Source organism: Heterodontus francisci, chromosome 10 (genome assembly GCF_036365525.1).
Source record: "Heterodontus francisci isolate sHetFra1 chromosome 10, sHetFra1.hap1, whole genome shotgun sequence".
Taxonomy (NCBI): Eukaryota; Metazoa; Chordata; class Chondrichthyes; order Heterodontiformes; family Heterodontidae; genus Heterodontus; species Heterodontus francisci.
Window position 1 is genome coordinate 14983547 of NC_090380.1, and position 22207 is coordinate 15005753.

Consider the following 22207-nt stretch of genomic DNA (forward strand, 5'->3'; position numbering starts at 1 on the left):
AAACCCTTGGATGTAGGTCATCAGGTCCTGGCGACTTGTCTGCCTTTAGTCCCATTAGTTTGTCAAATATTTTGTCCCTCGTGATAGAGACTGTTACAAGATCTTTCCTCCCATTAGCTCCTTGCTTATCTGATATCTGTGGGATGTTTATAGTGTCCTTCACAGTGAAGACCGATGCAAAATATTGGTTTAAATGATCGGCCATTTCCCTGTTCCCCCTTATCAATTCTCCAAACACATCTTCCAAGGGTCCCACACTCACTTTAGTTCCTCTCTTTCTTTTTATATACCCGTCAAAGCTCTTGCTGTTTGTTTTTATATTTCTTGCCACTTTACTTTCATGATCAATTTTCTCCCTCTTTATTAGCTTTTTAGTCATCTGCTGCTAGTTCCTAAAAAAACTTCCCAATCCTCTGGCCGACCACTAGTTTTCACCGCTATATATGCCTTAGTTTTTGATTGGATACTCTCCTTGACCGCCTGTGTTAACCACGGGTGGTTCATCCTTCTCATCGAGTCCTTCTTTTTGACCGAGATAACTTTTTGCTGAGCATTATGAAATATCTGCTGAAATGTCTGCCACTGCTCATCCACTGACCTTCCCCTTAGTCTATTTTCCCAGCTCACTTTTGACAACTCTTTCTTCATCCCTCTGTAATTGCCCTTGTTTAAGTTGAGGACACTGGTTTGAGACCCGAGTTACTCGCCCTCAAACTGAATTTGAAATTTTCCCATGTTGTGATTGCTACCCCCTAGAGGATCCTTAACTACGATATCTCTTATTAATCCTATCTCATTACACATTACTAGATCTTCCCGAATAGGTTCTGCAATGTATTGCTCTAAGTATCAATCTAAGTACAATCTACAAATTCGTCTTCCATGTTACCTCTGCCAATCTGATTTGTCCATTCAATGTGCAGATTAAAATCACCATGACAATTGTAGTTCCCTTCTGACACGTCTCCATTATTTCCCGATTTATACTTTGTCCCACAGTGAGACGACTCTTCGGGGGCCTATAAACATCTCCCACCCGTCACTTCTTCCCCTTGCTATTACTTATTTCCAACCAAACTGATTCCACATCACGATCTATTGCACCGATATCACCACTCACCACCGCACTGATACCTTCCTTTATTAACAAAGGTACCCCACCTCCTTTTTCTTTTTGCCTATTTTTCCAGAATGTCGAATACCCTTGAATATTGAGTTCCCAGTCTTGGTCACCCTGCAACCACGTCTCTGTAATAGCTATCAAGTCATATTTATTTATTTCTATTTGTGCCATCAACTCATCTATCTTGTTACAAATGCCAGGTGCATTCAGATAAAGAGCCTTAAGCTTTGACTTTTTTACCATTATTACATTTTTATCAGCTACTGATTTTCGTGATAATAATACCTTCTAATAGCACATTCAGAATAATGTATCATCTCAGCTATACTAGAAACAATAATGGTCACAAATATCAAACCTGTTCCGTTAACCAAAGTCATATCTATAACCATGGGGTAGCTATACCAGACAAACAGATTTGTGAAGAGCACAATGATGTTTTTTGTTAAAGTTATCATTTTAAACTGTAAAGTGCAGCTTAATGATTAGACTTTTATCCCCACAATAAAAATACAGATCTGACTTTTCTCAAGCTAATTTTTATTCGCTTTTCTCGTGTTAATGTGTTCCAAGTGGAAAAGGTTGGAAACCACAAATACAATGTTCAAGAGCCACATGTTTCTCCGGAGCTGCAGGTTGCTGACCCCTGACCTAGAAGGACAAGAGCATGCTGGTGCATGGGAACACCACCACCTCCAAGTTCCCCTCCCAGTCCCAAACCTTCCTGATTTGGAAATATATCACTGTTCCTTCACTGTCACTGGGTCAAAATCCTGGAACTCCGTCCCTAACAGCATTGTGGGTGTACCTTCACTGCACAGACTGAAACTGTTCAAGAAGAGGGGTCAGCACTTTGTGAAGGGAATTTATGGATAGACAATAAATTCTGGCTTTGCCAGCACTTACATCCTGCGTATGAATAAAAAAAAGTATTGATCCTGACAACTGCCTGGTCTGTGCAGCTCAGTGGACCAGCAGACTGTACAGTTGCCTGCTGAGCATTTTCATAGTGTGATAGCCCAGATAATAATTGAAGACAGAATTGTTGGTGCTTGGAGGAAGAGTGTGGTGTGTATTTGAGGTGTGAATGTGCTTAGAGGATTTGTAGTTGAGTTGTAATTTGTGTTTGTATTTGAAAGTAGGAACTGTGCATGGGATGTTGTGTGAAGTGAAAAGAGGGGTAAAAGGGAGAGGATTTGTGTGGAAAGTAGAGGTGGTATTGTTCAGTGAGTGTTAAGATGGCACAGAGATTGGTTGAAAGACGACATCAGATTGTGAGAGTGGAAAGCAAATAAGAAAGGAGGTGAAGTGGTAAGATATGTTCCAAAGTTATGAAGAAATGAGAATGGTTGAAAGTGCATTTATTGCACCCCAGATGGGACTTGAACCCACAATCCCTGGCTTAGGAGGCCAGTGCCTTATCCATTAGGCCACTGGGGCTGTTGATGTTGAAGTTGTAAGTTGTCCCTTTGACACTCTTTCTAAGCAGTGCTAAATATGAAGCCTTTATTTTCACACACAACCACAATGTATTGATGCCAAAGGTTCCAGCAATGACATGACAGGATGTGACTTGCTGTTGTCTGTCAACAATTAGTACAGTTGATTACTGGGCAAAATGTTGATTGGATGTGAAAAGCAAGTGTCTTTCCAGAGCTTTCTTTCCTTACCCTGGCTCGAAGTTTCAGTCATTTCTCAGACAGCACTCAAACTGAAGCTACTTTAATCTTTGTGTGTTTCTTAATGATGACAAAGAGCAGATATTCACTGAATGAAGATTAATCTCATCCCAGATGGGATTTAACCTCACAAATACCTGCCTGTAGAAACCAGTGCCTTATCCATTCGGCCACAGGAGCACGACATCACACTGGATGCTCTTGCTGTTTGCTCTGGATTCTTTCTAAATTCCACCTGTCCCTGTGGCCACTCACTTTATTTTCAGCCAATTCCACATCCTTTAACAATGATGTGGAGCAGGTGGGAGCAGATCTGGTTTCCTGATGCCGTTTGCTCAATTATATATTTTATCTTCTTGGAAATATCACTGTCTATCATTAGGGAAGAATTTACAAAGCTTCCCTTAAGCATGTTCTCCTTTGACTTGGACAAGCACCACGACATTGATTAGACTTCTACTGCTGGATATGTGCTCTCATTTATAATGGACCATGATATTTGGTAACTGTTAGTGGGCCCAGGACTGCATCAGAGATTCACGAGTGTTCGTAAGGATTCAAATACACAGGACAATGATATCAAACATCATCAAAAACATCATTACCTCACTACCATGTCATGAAGCTGAAGGCATTTGATGTCACAGGGAAGCTTGCTGACAGGAGCAACTGAGATTGGTTGATAAAGACATCAGTGAGAGGGTACAGAATATTTTGAGTGGGGAGGGGAAGTTGTGGTTGATATGGAAACCTAAAACATTGGGAGAAGTGTTGAGATACTACAGTCAGAGATTCAGGAGCTCGGGAGGAACTAAAGAGCAGGACCTCAGAGCTAGTAATTTCTGGATTACTTCCAGTGTCATGTGCTAGTGAGTACAGGAGCAATAAGATAAGACAGCTTATCACCCAGCATGTAAAAAGATTCCTGGGGTATTGGAACCAATTCTGGGGCAGGAGGGACCTGTTCAAGATGGACGGGTTGTACCTCAACAAAACTGGGACTGATGTCCTTGAAGAAACTTTAACTGGTGTTGTTAGTGAAGGTTTACATGAATTTGGCAGGGGTGGGGGAGGCACCAGGATGTAGCATTAGAGAGGAGAAGTAAGATGCAAAGTGGACTGGGAGAGACAAATAGCACCAGAATAAAGAATAAATCAGAAATGGGAGGGTCAGACTGGGAGTAAATATGAAGCAGTCTGAGATGTATTTGGAGTGTATGTGAGTAAATGCACTGAGTGTGGGAAATGAGCTCCGTGAGCTGCAGGGACAAGTCACCACACGGGACTATGATATTGTGGCAATAACAGAGATCTGGCTCAAAGGAGGGGAAGATTGGGATAATGAATATTCCTGGAAACAAGATATTCAGGAATAATAGGGCAGGAAAAATGGAGGGCATGGCAGTATTGTTCAAAGAAACTATTCTAACACTGAGGAGGAATGATATAGTTGAGAGACCAAAGACAGAATCTATTTCAGTAGAATTGAGGAACACTAGAGGAGTTATTATTGTAACTGAGTGTATACGATGGGCTGAATGGTCTCCTTCTGCTGTAAGTTTCTATGATAAACAAGGTAACATTTGAACCTAGAATTTTCCAGCTTGGAGGAAGAGTGTGCTGTGTATTTCACCCTGAATCTGATAACATCAATCATACGTGTATTGTAATTGGATATCTACATTACAAAGTAACAACTGTGCCTCAGACATTGGGTAATCTGAAGACAGGATTTAAAAGGGAAGTATTTGCCTGGAAAGTGCAAGTGGCATTGTTCCCTGGGTGTTGGGATGGTGCACAGCTCAGTAGAAACATTACATTGGATTGTGACGCTGGAAAGCAAGGCGAGAGTGAGGAGGGAGCCGAACAGGAACTGCCGAGATTGGCTGATCAGTTAAAAAGAAAACTAACTGCTTGTTACAGAATGCAGCCTGTTTACAGAATGTGCTCCTTCACCTAAAACTGCTTTCATCACAAATGAGACTTGCACCATCAATGCCTGTTTTAGGAGGGCTGGACCTTATCCTTTAGGCCATGTGGCTGCACATAGAAAGGGTTTGGTCTTTGCAACTGTCCCCTTTGTCTCTCTGTAATCACTGCCACATTTGATGCCTTTTTGTGCTCCAATCTTTCTATTCATAAACAACCACATTCTATCAATTTGAAAGATCCCAGTAATGGCATGACATGATCTGACTTTCTTTTGCCTGTCAGGAATTGATACAGTGATTTCTGGGCAAAACATCAATTATATGTGAAGAGCAAGTGGCTTTCCACAGGTTTAACTTGCTTCCCCTAAATTTCAGTCATTTACAAGACAGGAGCTGATGAAGTTATTTGATCTCTGTGTATTTCAGCAACATGGACAATGAACTGGTTTTCACAGAATGAAGATTATTCAAAGCCAAGTTTACCCCAGATAGGGATTGCATTGACAATCCTGAATTGTGAAGTCAGTGTCTTACCCATTGAACCACAGGAGTCACATGCCTGGATCAACAGCCTTGATGTACTTAGGAAATGCTCTACATTCTACATAAACTGAGCAAAGTTGAAACTACAGATAAAGGCAGACACTAAAAACGTAGACAACAAAGGAGAGAATGACAAAAGGGAAAATTAAAAGGTTAGGTAAGAATTAAAAAAAAAAAATAGGAAGGCAAAGAGAAATGACAAAATTAAATTATCAATAAATATAAGAAAAAAAGGAAATTATTGCACAGACACCTCAATAACAAATGAAAAATCAGGATAGGGATTGGGTCACGAAGGGATACACATGATAAACTCAGGTCGTTACAGTGAGATGACCGAAATATGAAATAATTCCTTTACCTTGTATTTACCAGGGTGACTGACATGGTCAGCATGACATTCGAAGAAAAGATCAAAAAAAAATCGAAAAACATTTAAGATAGAAAGTTGGGGGGAGGGTGGAATTGGTAAACGAGTCAATCTTAGAGAGAGTAAAACCCCTGATCCTGATGGATTCCCTCCGTGACTATCAGAAGAAGAGAAGAAAGAGATAGCAGAGGCACTCAGAAATATATAAAAATGTATCAGAAATGGGAATAGTAGCAGAGGAGCGGTGGCAGCTAAGCTGATTCCTATATTTTAAAAAGAGATAGAATAAGTCCAGGGAACTATAGACCAAGAAGTTTAACATCGGTTGCAGGAGAGATAATGGAATCCTTTCTCAAAGATGTAACAGGAAAACATCCAGAAACTGAAAAAATACTGAATAGTTTGCACGGATTTCAAAAGAAAAGTTCATGCTTGATTCCTCTTATTACATTCTTTAAAGAAGTAACTAAAAGGATAGATAACGGTATTGCAGCTGTCATAATGTTGTTACAACCAGGTAAGAAAGAGGTCTAGGGTTCCCTTTCAGCCTTCACCTGATCTTACTGTAACAGGGTTTCATTTTTAAACACACTGTGCTTTTAGCTCCCCCTTGGTGAATCCTTGTTCACTGCTTTCCAATCAGAAGACAAAGAAACCAACAGACACACACACAGCTTTTCTTATATATAAAGAAGAAAGACTGAAATTTATTAAAACTTAAACTCTTATTCGGTTGACGCCTACAGATATATGACGTGCCCACGCTGGCATGCAAATGCTAAACACCCATGCAAATAGTGACAGAAAAGAGCAGAAGAAAAAATAAAGTGGATAGGTTTGAGGTAATATCTGAAGAGTTTTAGTTACGGTTCTTCGAGCTCACTGTAGAGTCCTTTTGTAGGTAGATCTTGCTTTTCATTGGGGCACAGCATTCTTCATAAACCCTGTTCACTGGAGGAGACTTTTCGTTCATGTGTCTCCAGTGGGTTTTTGGAGCTCCATGAGACAGAGATGGGAGCAGACAGGACAGGAGAGGAGGTCTTTTCAATCCAGGAGCCAAGAGCTTTCTCCCAGTTCAAACATTGTCTCTACAATTTCAAACTCCCTAAGTTGGCCAGCAGAGTGGTCACATGACTGACTGGTTTGACCAGGGCTGTTCCATGTATTGTATTGGAGCAGAGGATAGCTCCTTTGTTCCAACAATGTCTGCTAGCTCCAAAACAGAAAGCAGAGAGTAGGGGTTAAAGGTAGTTATTCAGATGGGAAGTAGTTTTCCACAAGGATCGGAGCTGGGAACAGTGTTGTTCATCATTTATATAAACGATTGTGAATTGGAAGTACATTTTCAAAATTTGGAGATCAGACCTGGGAATGTAGTGAATACATAGGACTGCAGCACAATACAGGAAGACTTTAATAACCTTTCAGATTGGGCATGGATTTGGCAAATAAATTTCAATATAGAGAAGTGCGAGGTAATACATTTTAGGAAAAGAATAAGAAGGCCAAATGCTCCTTGGAAAATATTTGTCTAAATGGGATAGAGGAACAGAGGGATCTAGGGATACAGATACACAAATCACTAAAAATAGCATCGGAGGTTAATAAAGCTATAAAAATGCAAGCAAAGTACTGTGCTTCATTTCTGGAGAGAAAGAATTGAAAAGCAAAGAATTTATGTTAAACTTATATTCTTTTGGGCCTCCTTATCTCGAGAGACAATGGATACGCGCCTGGAGGTGGTCAGTGGTTTGTGAAGCAGCGCCTGGAGTGGCTATAAAGGCCAATTCTGGAGTGACAGGCTCTTCCACAGGTGCTGCAGAGAAATTTGTTTGTTGGGGCTGTTGCACAGTTGGCTCTCCTCTTGCGCCTCTGTCTTTTTTCCTGCCAACTACTAAGTCTCTTCGACTCGCCACAATTTAGCCCTGTCTTTATGGCTGCCCGAAAAGCAAAGAATTTATGTTAAACTTATATAGAAACCTGGTTAGACCGCATTTGGAACACTGTGAGCATTACTTGTCTTCAAAATATAAAATATATTACAGAGGCACTAGAGAATGTGCAAATAAGAGTTACTAGAAAGATAACAACACTGAGAGGTATACCTATCAGGAAAGATTGAATAAACTGGGGCTCTTTCTTTTTCTTTTTTTTTCTTCTTTTGGGCCTCCTTATCTCGAGAGACAATGGATACGCGCCTGGAGGTGGTCAGTGGTTTGTGAAGCAGCGCCTGGAGTGGCTATAAAGGCCAATTCTGGAGTGACAGGCTCTTCCACAGGTGCTGCAGAGAAATTTGTTTGTTGGGGCTGTTGCACAGTTGGCTCTCCCCTTGCGCCTCTGTCTTTTTTCCTGCCAACTACTAAGTCTCTTCGACTCGCCACAATTTAGCCCTGTCTTTATGGCTGCCCGCCAGCTCTGGCGAATGCTGGCAACTGACTCCCACGACTTGTGATCAATGTCACACGATTTCATGTCGCGTTTGCAGACGTCTTTATAACGGAGACATGGACGGCCGGTGGGTCTGATACCAGTGGCGAGCTCGCTGTACAATGTGTCTTTGGGGATCCTGCCATCTTCCATGCGGCTCACATGGCCAAGCCATCTCAAGCGCCGCTGACTCAGTAGTGTGTATAAGCTGGGGATGTTGGCCGCTTCAAGGACTTCTGTGTTGGAGATATAGTCCTGCCACCTGATGCCAAGTATTCTCCGAAGGCAGCCAAGATGGAATGAATTGAGACGTCGCTCTTGGCTGGCATACGTTGTCCAGGCCTCGCTGCCGTAGAGCAAGGTACTGAGGACACAGGCCTGATACACTCGGACTTTTGTGTTCCGTGTCAGTGCGCCATTTTCCCACACTCTCTTGGCCAGTCTGAACATAGCAGTGGAAGCCTTACCCATGCGCTTGTTGATTTCTGCATCTAGAGACAGGTTACTGGTGATAGTTGAGCCTAGGTAGGTGAACTCTTGAACCACTTCCAGAGCGTGGTCGCCAATATTGATGGATGGAGCATTTCTGACATCCTGCCCCATGATGTTCGTTTTCTTGAGGCTGATGGTTAGGCCAAATTCATTGCAGGCAGACGCAAACCTGTCGATGAGACTCTGCAGGCATTCTTCAGTGTGAGATGTTAAAGCAGCATCGTCAGCAAAGAGGAGTTCTCTGATGAGGACTTTCCGTACTTTGGACTTCGCTCTTAGACGGGCAAGGTTGAACAACCTGCCCCCTGATCTTGTGTGGAGGAAAATTCCTTCTTCAGAGGATTTGAACGCATGTGAAAGCAGCAGGGAGAAGAAAATCCCAAAAAGTGTGGGTGCGAGAACAAAGCCCTGTTTCACACCACTCAGGATAGGAAAGGGCTCTGATGAGGAGCCACCATGTTGAATTGTGCCTTTCATATTGTCATGGAATGAGGTGATGATACTTAGTAGCTTTGGTGGACATCCGATCTTTTCTAGTAGTCTGAAGAGACCACGTCTGCTGACGAGGTCAAAGGCTTTGGTGAGATCAATGAAAGCAATGTAGAGGGGCATCTGTTGTTCACGGCATTTCTCCTGTATCTGACGAAGGGAGAACAGCATGTCAATAGTCGATCTCTCTGCACGAAAGCCACACTGTGCCTCAGGGTAGACGCGCTCGGCCAGCTTCTGGAGCCTGTTCAGAGCGACTCGAGCAAAGACTTTCCCCACTATGCTGAGCAGGGAGATTCCACGGTAGTTGTTGCAGTCACCGCGGTCACCTTTGTTTTTATAGAGGGTGATGATGTTGGCATCGCGCATGTCCTGGGGTACTGCTCCCTCGTCCCAGCACAGGCATAGCAGTTCATGTAGTGCTGAGAGTATAGCAGGCTTGGCACTCTTGATTATTTCAGGGGTAATGCTGTCCTTCCCAGGGGCCTTTCCGCTGGCTAGGGAATCAATGGCATCACTGAGTTCCGATTTGGTTGGCTGTATGTCCAGCTCATCCATAACTGGTAGAGGCTGGGCTGTATTGAGGGCAGTCTCAGTGACAGCATTCTCCCTGGAGTACAGTTCTAGGTAGTGCTCAACCCAGCGGTCCATCTGTTTGCGTTGGTCAGTGATTATGTCCCCCGATTTAGATTTGAGGGGGGTGATCTTCTTGATGGTTGGCCCAAGAGCTCTCTTCATGCCATCATACATTCCTCTGATGTTTCCGGTGTCTGAGGCCAGCTGAATATGACTGCATAGGTGTTGCCAGTAGTCGTTTGCGCAACGCCTAGCTGTTCTTTGTGCAGTACTTCTGGCTGCTTTAAGTGCTGCGGATGTTAAATCGCTGGGGGCTTTCTTGTAGTTCAAAAGTGCAATGCGCTTAGCGGCTATGACAGGTTCCAGCTCTTCATTATGAGATTGAAACCAGTCTGCATTTCTCTTCGCACTTTTGCCGTAGGTGGTCAAAGCTGACTCATAGATGGCGTCTCTGATGTGGGCCCACTTGGTCTCAGCATCCCCTGTGGGAGTGTTTTGAAGGGCTGTTACAAGTGAATTTAGAAATTTTTGTAACAGCTGTCAGGAAAGATTGAATAAACTGGGGCTCTATTCTCTAGAAAAGAGAAGACTGAGGGATGACCTGATAGAGGTCTCTCCGATTCCAAAAGTATTTGATAGGGTAAATGTGGAAAAGATGTTTCCACTTGTGGGCAAGACCAGAACCAGGCTCCATAAATTTAAGATAGTCTCTGATATTCCAATCGGGAATTCAGGAGGAATTTATTTACCCAGTGAGTGGTTAGAATGTGGAACTTGTGACCACTAGGAGTAGTTGAGGCAAATAGCAGAGATTCAATGAAGGGGAAGCTAGTGCATAAACAACAGCATGGAACTCTTGGGCTGAATGGCCTGTTTCTCTGATGTAAATTCTATGTAACTAAGTACTATATAATACAAAGTTTTCCTTTTGCACATTGCTGTATAAAAGAGACAAGGCCTACATTGATTAGGCTTCTATTGCTCGATATCTGCACTGATTACAATGGGGGTGATATTTAGAAACAATTGTTAGAGGGCTCACAACTCCATCAGAGATTCACGAGCATTCATGAGGGAACAGAAACACAAAGCAATGATGTCAATCATTGTCCAAAACATCATTATGTCACTTCCACATCATGAAGGTGAAGGTATTCGACGTCACAGTGCACAAGGAGGGTATTGAGAAGTCTGTGAATGAAGCTTGATTATTGCCAACCTGCTTACTGTATCTGTCCACTGCCTACTCTGGCTGAGATGAACTAATTTCAGTACACAGCAGGTACTGAGCCTGGCAACTACCTGGTTTGTGCAGCTCAGGATCCCAGCACACTGTGTCTGCTGAATATTTTCATCATGTGGTAGCTCAGGTAGCATGTGAACCTAGAATTTTCCAGCTTAGAGAAAGAGTGTGCTTTGTATTTGGACACTGAATCTGATAACATGAATCAGAAAAGAGAAAGAAACAACAACAACTTATATTTATATAGCACCTTTAGCATAATAAAACATCCAAGGCACTTCACAGGAACAGTATAAAACAAAGTATGACAGTGAGACACATTAGGAGATATTGGATCACATGACCAAAGGCTTGATCAAGGAGGTGGATTTTAAGGAGAGTCTGAAAACGCAGGACTTCTGGCAACTGGCTGGAATATCGGCATGGGATGGACATCATGAAAAGGTAAGTAATTATGCTTTATTGAAATATGTCAATGATTTTTTCTTTGCTGAGCAGTGAGGGGCTGCTCTGAGGCTTTGCCACTGCCGTTAAAATGCGGCGGGGCCTTCCCAGCGTCAAGGCCCATGGCAGTCCACTCCTGGAAGGATTTTCTAAGTCCCCCCCTGCAATGACCCCCGATGTCACGGGGGTGGGGGGGGGGGGGTCAGTAAAATTCAGCCCAGAGAGAGGGAATTCCAGAGTTTAGGGTCCAATCCATGCAGACCACATCCCAAATCACTTCACAGTCAATGAAGTACTTAGAAATGTTTTCACTGTTGTAAGATAGGAAACATGGGAGCAAATTTGTGCAACTTCCCCCAAATAGTTGTGTTAACAACTAGATATTCTATTTTTGACACATTGATTGAGGGATTAACATTGGCCAAAACACAGAGGATAATTCCACTGCTCTTATTCAAATTAATTCCAGGGATTTGTAACATCTACCTGTGAGGATAGTCACAGCCTCAGTGTAACATCCCATCCGAAAGGTTACATTTCCAACAGTGCAGCACTATCTCAACACAGCATTGGATTGCCAGCTCAATATGCAGAATGGGACAGAATGGAACCCACAACCTTTGGTTGAAGAGACAATACTCCTACAATTAAGAGGGAGGCAACTTGCCTGTCAGAGACTCTGATAATGTTTACAGAAAGTGTTTTCACATTTGTTTCTGGATCAACATTTACTAAATGGCAGAAATCCACAATCTCAGGATTCGGAGGGCAGTGTTATAGCAATTGGGCAACTAGAAATGTGTGAGCTTATGTGTTCTGAAGAAGGGTCTCTGACCTGAAACATTGACTCTGCTTCTCTCTGCACAGATGCTGCCAGACCTACTGAGTATTTCCAGCATTTCTTGTTTTTCTACCAGGTCTTATATCGCCTGCTCTCTGGTTGGCTGTTCCAAGAAACTATCAGGAAAACATTCTATGAACTCCTCATCTCGGCTACCTTTGCCCATTTGGTTTCTCCAGTCACCTATGAGGTATTAACCTGCCACTAAGAATAGCCATCCCGGTGGATTTGGTGACAGTGCAGACGTATATGTGCCAAATCCTGCAGGAAGGTCCATCAGACACACATTTCCCACCATGTGGATTCTGGTGAGTTGAACAGGATCAGTTTGCTGAGTGTTGGCCTTGCTTCCGATGTTTTGCAATGTTCTTGAGCTGATTCAGTGAACTGAAAGGTGTGAAGATGCATGGTGGAGGCAATCTGCACACCGTGTGTCTCAGATACTCACGATGTGGATAGATGGAGTGTCAAAGAGATTTGACATGTCCATGTACACAGATCAATAAAATGTAATAGGCAGGTACAAAAATTAATCTAAAAGGCTCATGGAATATTTGCCTTTTAATCCACAGGGCTAGAATAGAAGGGGGAGGAAGCTGTGCTGCAGCTATACAAATGCCTTGTTAAATCAGTTCTGAAGTACTGTGCACTGCATCTTATTTAGAGATACAGCACTGAAACAGGCCCTTCGGCCCATCGAGTCGGTGCCGACCAAGAACCACCCATTTATACTAACCCGACAATAATCCCATATTCCCTACCTACACTCGGTGCAATTTACAACGGCCAATTTACCTATCACGTGCAAGTCTTTGGCAGTGGGAGGAAACCGGAGCACCCGGCAAAAACCCACCAAGTCACAGGGAGAACTTGCAAACTCCGCACAGGCAGTACCCAGAATTGAACCCGGGTCGCTGGAGCTGTGAGGCTGCAGTGCTGACCCTGTGCCACCCCTCGTAATGGATATATTGGCCTTGGATGGAGTGCAGAGCAGATTCACCAGAATGTTACCAGTACTCCAGCGGTTACATAGTGAGGAAAGATGACATAAACTAGGCTTGTATTGCAGGGTTAGGGGTGATTTGATTGTGGTTTTTTGAATTTTGAAAGGTGAGATGGAAAGAAAGGTTTTCCACAGATAGGGTCGTCTAGGATAAGGAGACATCACCATAAAATCAGATCCAGGCCATTCAGGCGAGAAGTTAGGAAACACTTCTTCACGAAAAGACTTTTAGACATGTGGAACTCTCTCCGACAAAAAACAATAGATACTCAATTAATAATTTTAAATCTGAGATTGATAGATTTATGTGAGTCAATGATATTAAGGGACATGGAACCAAGGTGACAATTATTTTGTAATTCTTTCATGAGATGTGGGCGTCACTGGCAAGGCCAGCATTTGTTACTCATCCCTAATTGTCTTTGAGACGGTGGTGGTGAGCTGCCTTCTTGAACCGCTACAGTCCATCTAGTGCGGGTACACACACAATGCTGTTAAGAAGGGAGTTCCAGGATATTGTTCCAGTGACAGTGAAGGAATGGTGATATATTTCCAATCAGGATGATATGTGACTTGGAGAGAAACTTGCCGGTGGTGATGCTCCCATGTCTCTGCTGCCCTATTCTTCGAGATGGTCGAGGTCACGGGTTTGGAAGGTGCTGTCGAAGGGGCCATGGTGAGTTACTGCAGTGGATCTTGTAGATGGTACAATGGAGTCAGGATACAGATCAGTCCTGATCTAATTGAACGGCAGAACAGGTTCAAGTGTCTGAAATACAAACTCCTTTTCCTATCTTCCTGTGTTCACTGCCTTTCCTGGCTGAGATAAACTTAACATCCGCCCACAGCAGATATTGAACCTGCTAACTGTGTCAGCCATGTGCTCTGCCTCCACAAGAATATCTCCTTTTTGGTCCCTAATCAATCCCACCCTTCCTTTCACTACCTGTTGGCCGTTTATATTGTTTATAAAAGACTTTTGAGTTCCCTTTTATGTTCGCTGCAAATCTATTCTCGTAATCTCTTTGCCCCTCTTCTTTCCTTTTTTGATCTTCTCTGTACTTTCTATATTCAACTTGGTTTTCTACGCATTATCAATCTTACATTTGTTATAAGCCTCTGTTTTTCTCTCTCATTTTCATCTCTTTATCTTTTGTCAGGCAGAAAGTTCTAACTTTGGATGCCATTCCTTTCTCCCTCGTGGGGATGTGTCTGCTCTGTACCGGAACTATCTCCTCTTTGAAGCACTCCTTTTTCAAAAAACTATCTTTCCTACCAATTCTTAATTCCAACCCAATGAGGTCAGATCCCTTTTAACTCATTGAAATTAGCCCTCCTACAGTACGTACTGTAATGCTCAATTGTCCCATGTCTTTCCAAATAATTTATTTATTTTCAAAAAGCATGAAATAAGGGGCAAACAGAGAGGAGACTTTGCCTGAGTGAGACACAGTCAGAGTGTGAAGATAAGAATTTGGTTCATTGGAAAGTTTGGTGCAGAGAGTGAAAGAGGTGTCCCTTTTCCAGCCTCCAGTCGCTGTAGAAGATGCAAGTTACTTCCCAGAAATAGAGGGTAACCTTGAGACAGTGACATCACAGGGAAGCTGTAAGGTGATTGGCTGGTGAGTAACTGCTATTAGGGAGGATCTGTAAATAGCTAGATTAGTACACTGCTGTGAGGGGGTGTGTGTTAATAGCTGGAAATTGGAAAAGCGTTAAATAAAGATTAAAATAAGTAGCTACCTTCTAATTAATTAAGACATGGAAGCAGAAGGGAAGGAAGAAGATGCACTTGCTCTTGTTTCATTTTTAAGCATTGTCAGTATTTAAGTATTGCATTACCAAGGTTTAAATAAGTACAGTAAATGCTGGTGAGGAGAGGCATGAATTTAAAAATTAAATAAGTAAATAATTAATTAGTTACTTAAAACACAATCAGGATGGCAGGGCAGGAGATGCATTGTAGCTGCAGTATGCTGGAGCTCGTGGACACCAATGTGATCCACGACACCCATGTCTGCAGTAAGTGTCTTTGGCTCGAGGAGCTTCGGCTCAGTCTAGATGAACTGGAGGCTGAGCTACAGACACTGTGATGCACCAGGGTGGGGGAAGGTTACCTGGACACACTGTTCCAGAAGGCAGTCTCATCCCATCGGACAGCATTTTCTGATTTGGTCAGGTATAGGAGGGCGTGACTGCGAGTGAGGCAGGTTAGGGGATCGAGAAAGCAGATGTGGAGAAGCCTCAGCCCTTGTAAATGTCCAACAGGTTTGAGGTTCTTTCAGTTTGTATGGATGAGAATGAAGACTGTGGGGTAATGAGCCAACTGACCATGGCACCATGGTACAGGAAGCCATTCAAGCAGGAGGAGTAAAAAGCAATGTGGTGTTAGTAGGAGATAATATCGTTAGGGGGACAGACACGGTTCTCTGCAGCCAAGAGCAAGATTCTAGAAAGCTGTTTTGCCTGCCCTGTGCCAGGGTTCGGGTCATCTGCTCGGTGCTGGAGTGGAACATGCAGTGGGAGGGGGGAGGATGCAGTTGCTGTGGTCCATGTGGGTAACAAACATATCATAAGTAGGACTAGGATAGAATTTCTCTGTGGGGACTATGAGTCGCGAGATGCTAAATTTAATATCAGAATCTCAAAAGTCATAATCTCTGGATTATTACCTGAGCCACGAGCAAATTGGTGTATGGTAAATAAGATTAAAGAGGTGAATGTGTGACTCAGACTGGTGTGGGAGAAATGAGTTTCAATTCATGGAGCACTGGCACCAGTACTGGGGAAAGTGGGAGCTGTACCGCTGGGATGGTCTTCACCTGAACCATGTTGGAACAACTGTTCTGACAAGTCATATAACGAGGGTGGTAGAGAGGGATTTAAACTAAATAGTGGGGGGGAAGGGATCATGTGAGAGGAGATGTAGTAAATCAAAGGGAAACAATGAGGTAATAGAGCAGGACAGCGCTTTGGGTAATGATAACCACAGTATGATGGGACGGGTCAGAACATGCAAACACAAGACAGCACCAGTAGACAAGGCCAAAGATTGCAGAAATGCTTAAAAGACAGAGTTAAAGGCTCTGTATCTGAATGCGTGCAGCATTTGTAAGGAAATGGATGGATTGTTAGCACAGATAGAAATAAATATGTCAGACCTGACAGCCATTACAGAGACAAGGCTGTGACCTGAATATTGAAGGGTATTCAACATTTTGAAATGACAGGAAGCTTGGAAAAGTTGGTGGGGTAGCTCTGTTACTTACTGAAGCAAGACTTTGCAACTCCTGTAGTCAAATCCTCTTGCACTAAGGAGTAACATACCATCAGCCTTCTTAATTTCTTCCTGCTCCTTCATGTTAACTTTCAGTGACTTATTGACAAGGACACCCATGTCCCTTTGTGCATCTACACTTTCTAATCTCTTACCATTTAAGAAATACTCTGCACATCTCTTCCTCCTGTCAAAGTGGCTAACCTCACATTTTTCCACATTATATTCCATCTGCCATGTTCTTGCCCACTCACTAAGTCTGTCCAAAATCTCCTTGAGAGATTTACATCTTCCTCACAAAACACATTCCCACCTAGTTTTGTGCCATCCATGAACTTGCATTTGGTCCCCAAACCATTGATATACATTGTGACCAGCTGTGGCCCCACTAGTCACAGCCTGCCAATGCAAGAATGATCCCTTTATTCCGACTCTCTGTTTTATGCCTGTTGACCAATCCTTAATCCATGCCAGTATATTACCTCCTATCCCATGTGCTTTAATTTTGCTAAGCAATCTCCCGTGGGGGACTTTATCAAAAGCCTTCTGAAAATCCAAGTATACCACATCTACCGACTCCCCTTTATCAATTCTGTTAGTAACATCCTCAAAAAAACCTCAACTGGTTTGGTAAAACTGATTTCCCATTTATAAATCCATGTTGACTTTGCCCAATCAGGTCATTATTATCCAAGTGTACATTATCACAACTTTAGAATAGATTCTAGCATTTTCCCTACTACTGATGTAAGGCTAACAGATCTGTAATCCCCACATGGGTGACGTTAATCTACATATAGATTGGAGGAGTCAGATTGGCAAAGGTAACCTGAAAAATGAGTTCATCGAGTGTATTCGGGACAATTTCTTAGAGCAGTATGTTCTAGAGCCAACTAAGGAGCAGGCTATTCTAGACCTGGTAATGTATAATGAGACAGGATTAATCAATAAATTCATGGTAAAGGAGGCGACATGCAGTGGCAGACCTTTAAGGGGATGTTTAATAACTGTCAGCAAAGATTTATCCCAGTGAGAAAGAAAGATCCTTTGAGAAGGATGCATCATCCGTGGCTAAATAAGGAAGTTTAAGGTGGTATCAAATTAAAAGAAACACTGTACAATTCGGCAAAGATTAGTGATCTGTCAGAAGATTGGACAGATTTTAAGAACCAGCAAAGAATGATGAAAAAATTAATTAAGAGGTAGAAAGTAGAGCATGAGAGAAAACTAGCTAGTAATATAAAAACAGATAGTAAGAGTGTCTACAAGTATTTAAATAGATTAGATTAGAGATACAGCACTGAAACAGGCCCTTCGGCCCACCGAGTCTGTGCCGAACATCAACCACCCATTTATACTAATCGCATATTCCTACCAAACATCCCCACCTGTCCCTACATTTCCCTACCACCTACCTCTACTAGTGACAATTTATAATGGCCAATTTACCTGTCAACCTGCAAGTCTTTTGGCTTGTGGGAGGAAACCGGAGCACCCGGAGAAAACCCACGCAGACACAGGGAGAACTTGCAAACTCCACACAGGCAGTACCCAGAATCGAACCCAGGTCCCTGGAGCTGTGAGGCTGCGGTGCTAACCACTGCACCACTAGGAAAAGAGTAACTAAAGCTAATATTGGTCCTCTGGAGAGTGAGTCTGGGGACTTGATAAAGGAAAACAATGGGGAGGTGGTAGTGGAGTGGTCTTGTCACTGGATCAATAACTTTGAGATCCTCGGGTATTCTTCTGGGGTCATTGGTTTGAATCTTACCATGGCAGAAAGTAGAATTTGAATTTAATTCATACATCTGGAATTTAAAAAGCTATTTAAATGATGGCCATGAAGCCATAGTCAATTGTTGTGAAAATGAATCTGGTTTAATAATCTTCTTTAGAGAAGGGAATCTGCTGTCATTACCTGGTTTGGCCTATGTGTGACTCCAGATGCACCATAATGTGGTTGACTCTTAACTGCTGTCTGAAATGGCCCAGCAAGCCACACAGTAGTATCTAACTGCCATGAAGTCAGTAAGAATGAAACCAGAGTGATCACCTGGCATCGACCTCAGCATTGACAATGAAAACCTGACCCTGCAAAGTCCTCCTTACTAATTATCTGGGGTTTGTGCCAAATTTGGGAGAGCTGTCCCAAATGTAAAAATAATAGGGTAATAATAGTAGGGGCTTTTAACTTCCCCAATATCAGCTGGGATAGTCTTAGTGAAAAAAGCTTAAAGGGGACGGAATTCTTAAAATGCATACAGGAGAGCTTTTTGAGCCAGTACGTAGAAAGACCTACAAGAGAAGGGGCAGTACTGGTCCTAATCCGAGGAAATGAAGCCGGACAAGTGGTAAAAGTGTCAATGGGGGAGCATGACCATAACTATGTAAGATTTAAGGTAGTTATGGAAAAGGACAAAGCTGGACAGAAATAAAGGTACTGAATTGGGGGAAAGCCGATTTCAATATGATAAAACAGGATCTGGCCAAAGTGGACTGGGAGCAGCTACTTGTAGGAAAGTCTACATCAGACCAGTGGGAGTCATTCAAAGAGGAAATATTGAAAGTTCAGAGCCAACATGTTCGTGTTAAGGTGAAGGGTAGGACCAACAAGTCCAGGGAACCCTGGATGTCAAGGGATATAGAGGATTGGATCAGGAAAAAAAAGGAAGGTTATGGCAAATTCGGAGCGCTGATTTTAAATTTTAATTTATGATGCCGAGATATAAGACATTTTTTTCAGCTACTGATTCTCGTGATAAAAATAGCTTCTAATAACACATTCGGAATAATGTATTTCTTTTTTTATTCATGGGATGAGGGTGTCATTGGCTAGGCCAGCATTTATTGCCCATGTCTAATTGCCCTTGAGAAGGTGGTGGTGAGCTGCCTTCTTGAACCACTGCAGTCCATGTGAGATCGGTACACCCACAGTGACCTAGAAGGACAAGAGCATGCTGGTGCATGGGAACACCACCACCTCCAAGTTCCCCTCCCAGTCCCAAACCTTCCTGATTTGGAAATATATCACTGTTCCTTCACTGTCACTGGGTCAAAATCCTGGAACTCCGTCCCTAACAGCATTGTGGGTGTACCTTCACTACACAGACTGAAACTGTTCAAGAAGAGGGGTCAGCACTTTGTGAAGGGAATTTATGGATAGACAATAAATTCTGGCTTTGCCAGCACTTACATCCTGCGGATGAATAAAAAAAAGTATTGATCCTGACGACTGCCTGGTCTGTGCAGCTCAGTGGACCAACAGACTGTACAGTTGCCTGCTGAGCATTTTCATAGTGTGGAAGCCCAGATAATAATTGAAGATAGAATTGTTGGTGTTTGGAGGAAGAGTATGGTGTGTATTTGAGGTGTGAATGTGTTTAGAGGATTTGTAGATGAGTTGTAATTTGTGTTTGTATTTGAAAGAAGGAACTGTGCATGGGATGTTGTGTGAAGTGAAAAGAGGGGTAAAAGGGAGAGGATTTGTGTGGAAAGTGGAGGTGGTTTTGTTCAGTGAGTGTGAAGATGGCACAGAGCTTGGTTGAACAATTGCATCAGATTGTGGCAAATAATAGGAAGCAGCAAACTGAATCAGCCCTGGTGAGATTGGTTGCAAAGTTAAGAGAATGATTTAATACATGCTTGCTGCACCCCAGATGGGACTTGAACCCACAATCACTGGCTTAGGAGGCCAGTGCCTTATCCATTAGGCCACTGGGGCTGTAAAATTTTGTGTTGCAACTTGTCCCTTTGACACCCTTTCTAAGCACTGGCAAATTTGAAGCTTTTTGTGGGTCAGCATTTTATTTTCACACCCAAATACAATGTATTAATACCAAAGATTTCAGCAATGATGTGACAGGATATAACTTACTGTTGTCTGTCAGCAATTGGTATCGTTGATTACTGGGCAAAATGTTGGCTGGTAGACTTGAGGAACGCTGGAGGAGTTATTATTGTGACTGAGTCGAGACTCTGGGCGAGCAAATAGTGGGAAGGTGAGAGAGGAGCAAATGTTCAGGAAAATTGTTTCCAACTTTGGCAGTTCTCAAAGTAGAAAAGTGTGTGAAATGTGAAAAGCAAGTGTCTTTCCAGAGCTTTCTTTGCTTACCCTGACTCTATGTTTCAGTCATTTCTCAGACAGCACTCAAACTGAAGCTACTTTAATCTTTGTGTGTTTCTTAATGATGACAAAGAGCAGATATTCACTGAATGAAGATTAATCTCATCCCAGATGGGATTTAACCTCACAAATACCTGCCTGTAGAAACCAGTGCCTTATCCATTCGGCCACAGGAGCACGACATCACACTGGATGCTCTTGCTGTTTGCTCTGGATTCTTTCTAAATTCCACCTGTCCCTGTGGCCACTCACTTTATTTTCAGCCAATTCCACATCCTTTAACAATGATGTGGAGCAGGTGGAAGCAGATCTGGTTTCCTGATGCCATTTGCTCAATGATATATTTTATCTTGGTCGAGGGTTGTTTATGTGATTGGAAGCCTGTGACCAGTGGTGTACTGCAGGGATCAGTGCTGGGACCATTGCTGTTTGTAGTGTACATTAATGATTTAGACGTGAATATAGGAGGTATGATCAGTAAGTTCACAGATGACGTGAAAATTGGTGGTGTCGTAAATAGTGAGGAGGAAAGCCTTAGATTACATGATGATATGTAATGTAGACAGGCCAACCAGGGGCGATGCCACATTGGATTTGGTACTGGGTAATGAACCCGGCCAGGTGTTAGATTTAGATGTCGGTGAGCACTTTGGTGATAGTGATCACAATTCGGTTAGGTTTACCTTAGCGATGGGCAGGGACAGGTATATACCGCAGGGCAAGAATTATCGCTGGGGGAAAGGAAATTATGATGCGATTAGGCAAGATTTAGGATGCGTAGGATGGGGAAGGAAACTGCAGGGGATGGGCACAATCGAAATGTGGAGCTTATTCAAGGAGCAGCTACTGTGTGTCCTTGATAAGTATGTACCTGTCAGGCAGGGAGGAAGTTGTCGAGCGAGGGAGCCGTGGTTTACTAAAGAAGTTGAAGCGCTTGTCAAGAGGAAGAAGAGGCTGATGTTAGGATGAGACGTGAAGGCTCAGTTAGGGCGCTTGAGAGTTACAAGCTAGCCAGGAAGGATCTAAAGGAAGAGCTAAGAAGAGCAAGGATAGGACACGAGAAGTCATTGGCGGATAGGATCAGGGAAAACCCTAAGGCTTTCTACAGGTATATCAGGAATAAAAGAATGACTAGAGTTAGATTAGGGCCAATCAAGGATAGTAGTGGGAAGTTGTGTGTGGAATCAGAGGAGATAGGGGAAGCGTTAAATGAATATTTTGCGTCAGTATTTACAGTAGAGAAAGAAAATGATGTCGAGGAGAATACTGAGATTCAGACTGTGAGGCTAGATGGGATTGAGGTTCACAAGGAGGAGGTGTTAGCAATTTTGGAAAGTGTGAAAATAGATAAGTCCCCTGGGCCAGATGGGATTTATCCTAGGATTCTCTGGGAAGCTAGGGAGGAGATTGCAGAGCCTTTGTCCTTGATCTTTATGTCGTCATTGTCGACAGGAATAGTGCCGGAAGACTGGAGGATAGCAAATGTTGTCCCCTTGTTCAAGAAGGGGAGTAGAGACAGCCCTGGTAATTATAGACCTGTGAGCCTTACTTCGGTTGTGGTAAAATGTTGGAAAAGGTTATAAGAGACAGGATTTATAATCATCTAGAAAAGAATAAGCTCATTAGCGATAGTCAGCATGGTTTTG

The 22207-nt window shown here is 42.9% G+C and overlaps 2 non-coding genes across 2 annotated transcripts; both read right to left on the bottom strand.

Annotated features, from left to right (window-relative positions):
* Positions 1 to 2490: 2490 nt before the first annotated feature.
* On the bottom strand, positions 2491 to 2563 carry trnar-ccu (transfer RNA arginine (anticodon CCU)). Its single transcript has one exon. It is a non-coding gene; the product is annotated as a tRNA-Arg (tRNA).
* Positions 2564 to 20086: 17523 nt separating this feature from the next.
* On the bottom strand, positions 20087 to 20159 carry trnar-ccu (transfer RNA arginine (anticodon CCU)). The gene has a single exon. It is a non-coding gene; the product is annotated as a tRNA-Arg (tRNA).
* Between the last annotated feature and the right edge of the window lie 2048 nt (positions 20160 to 22207).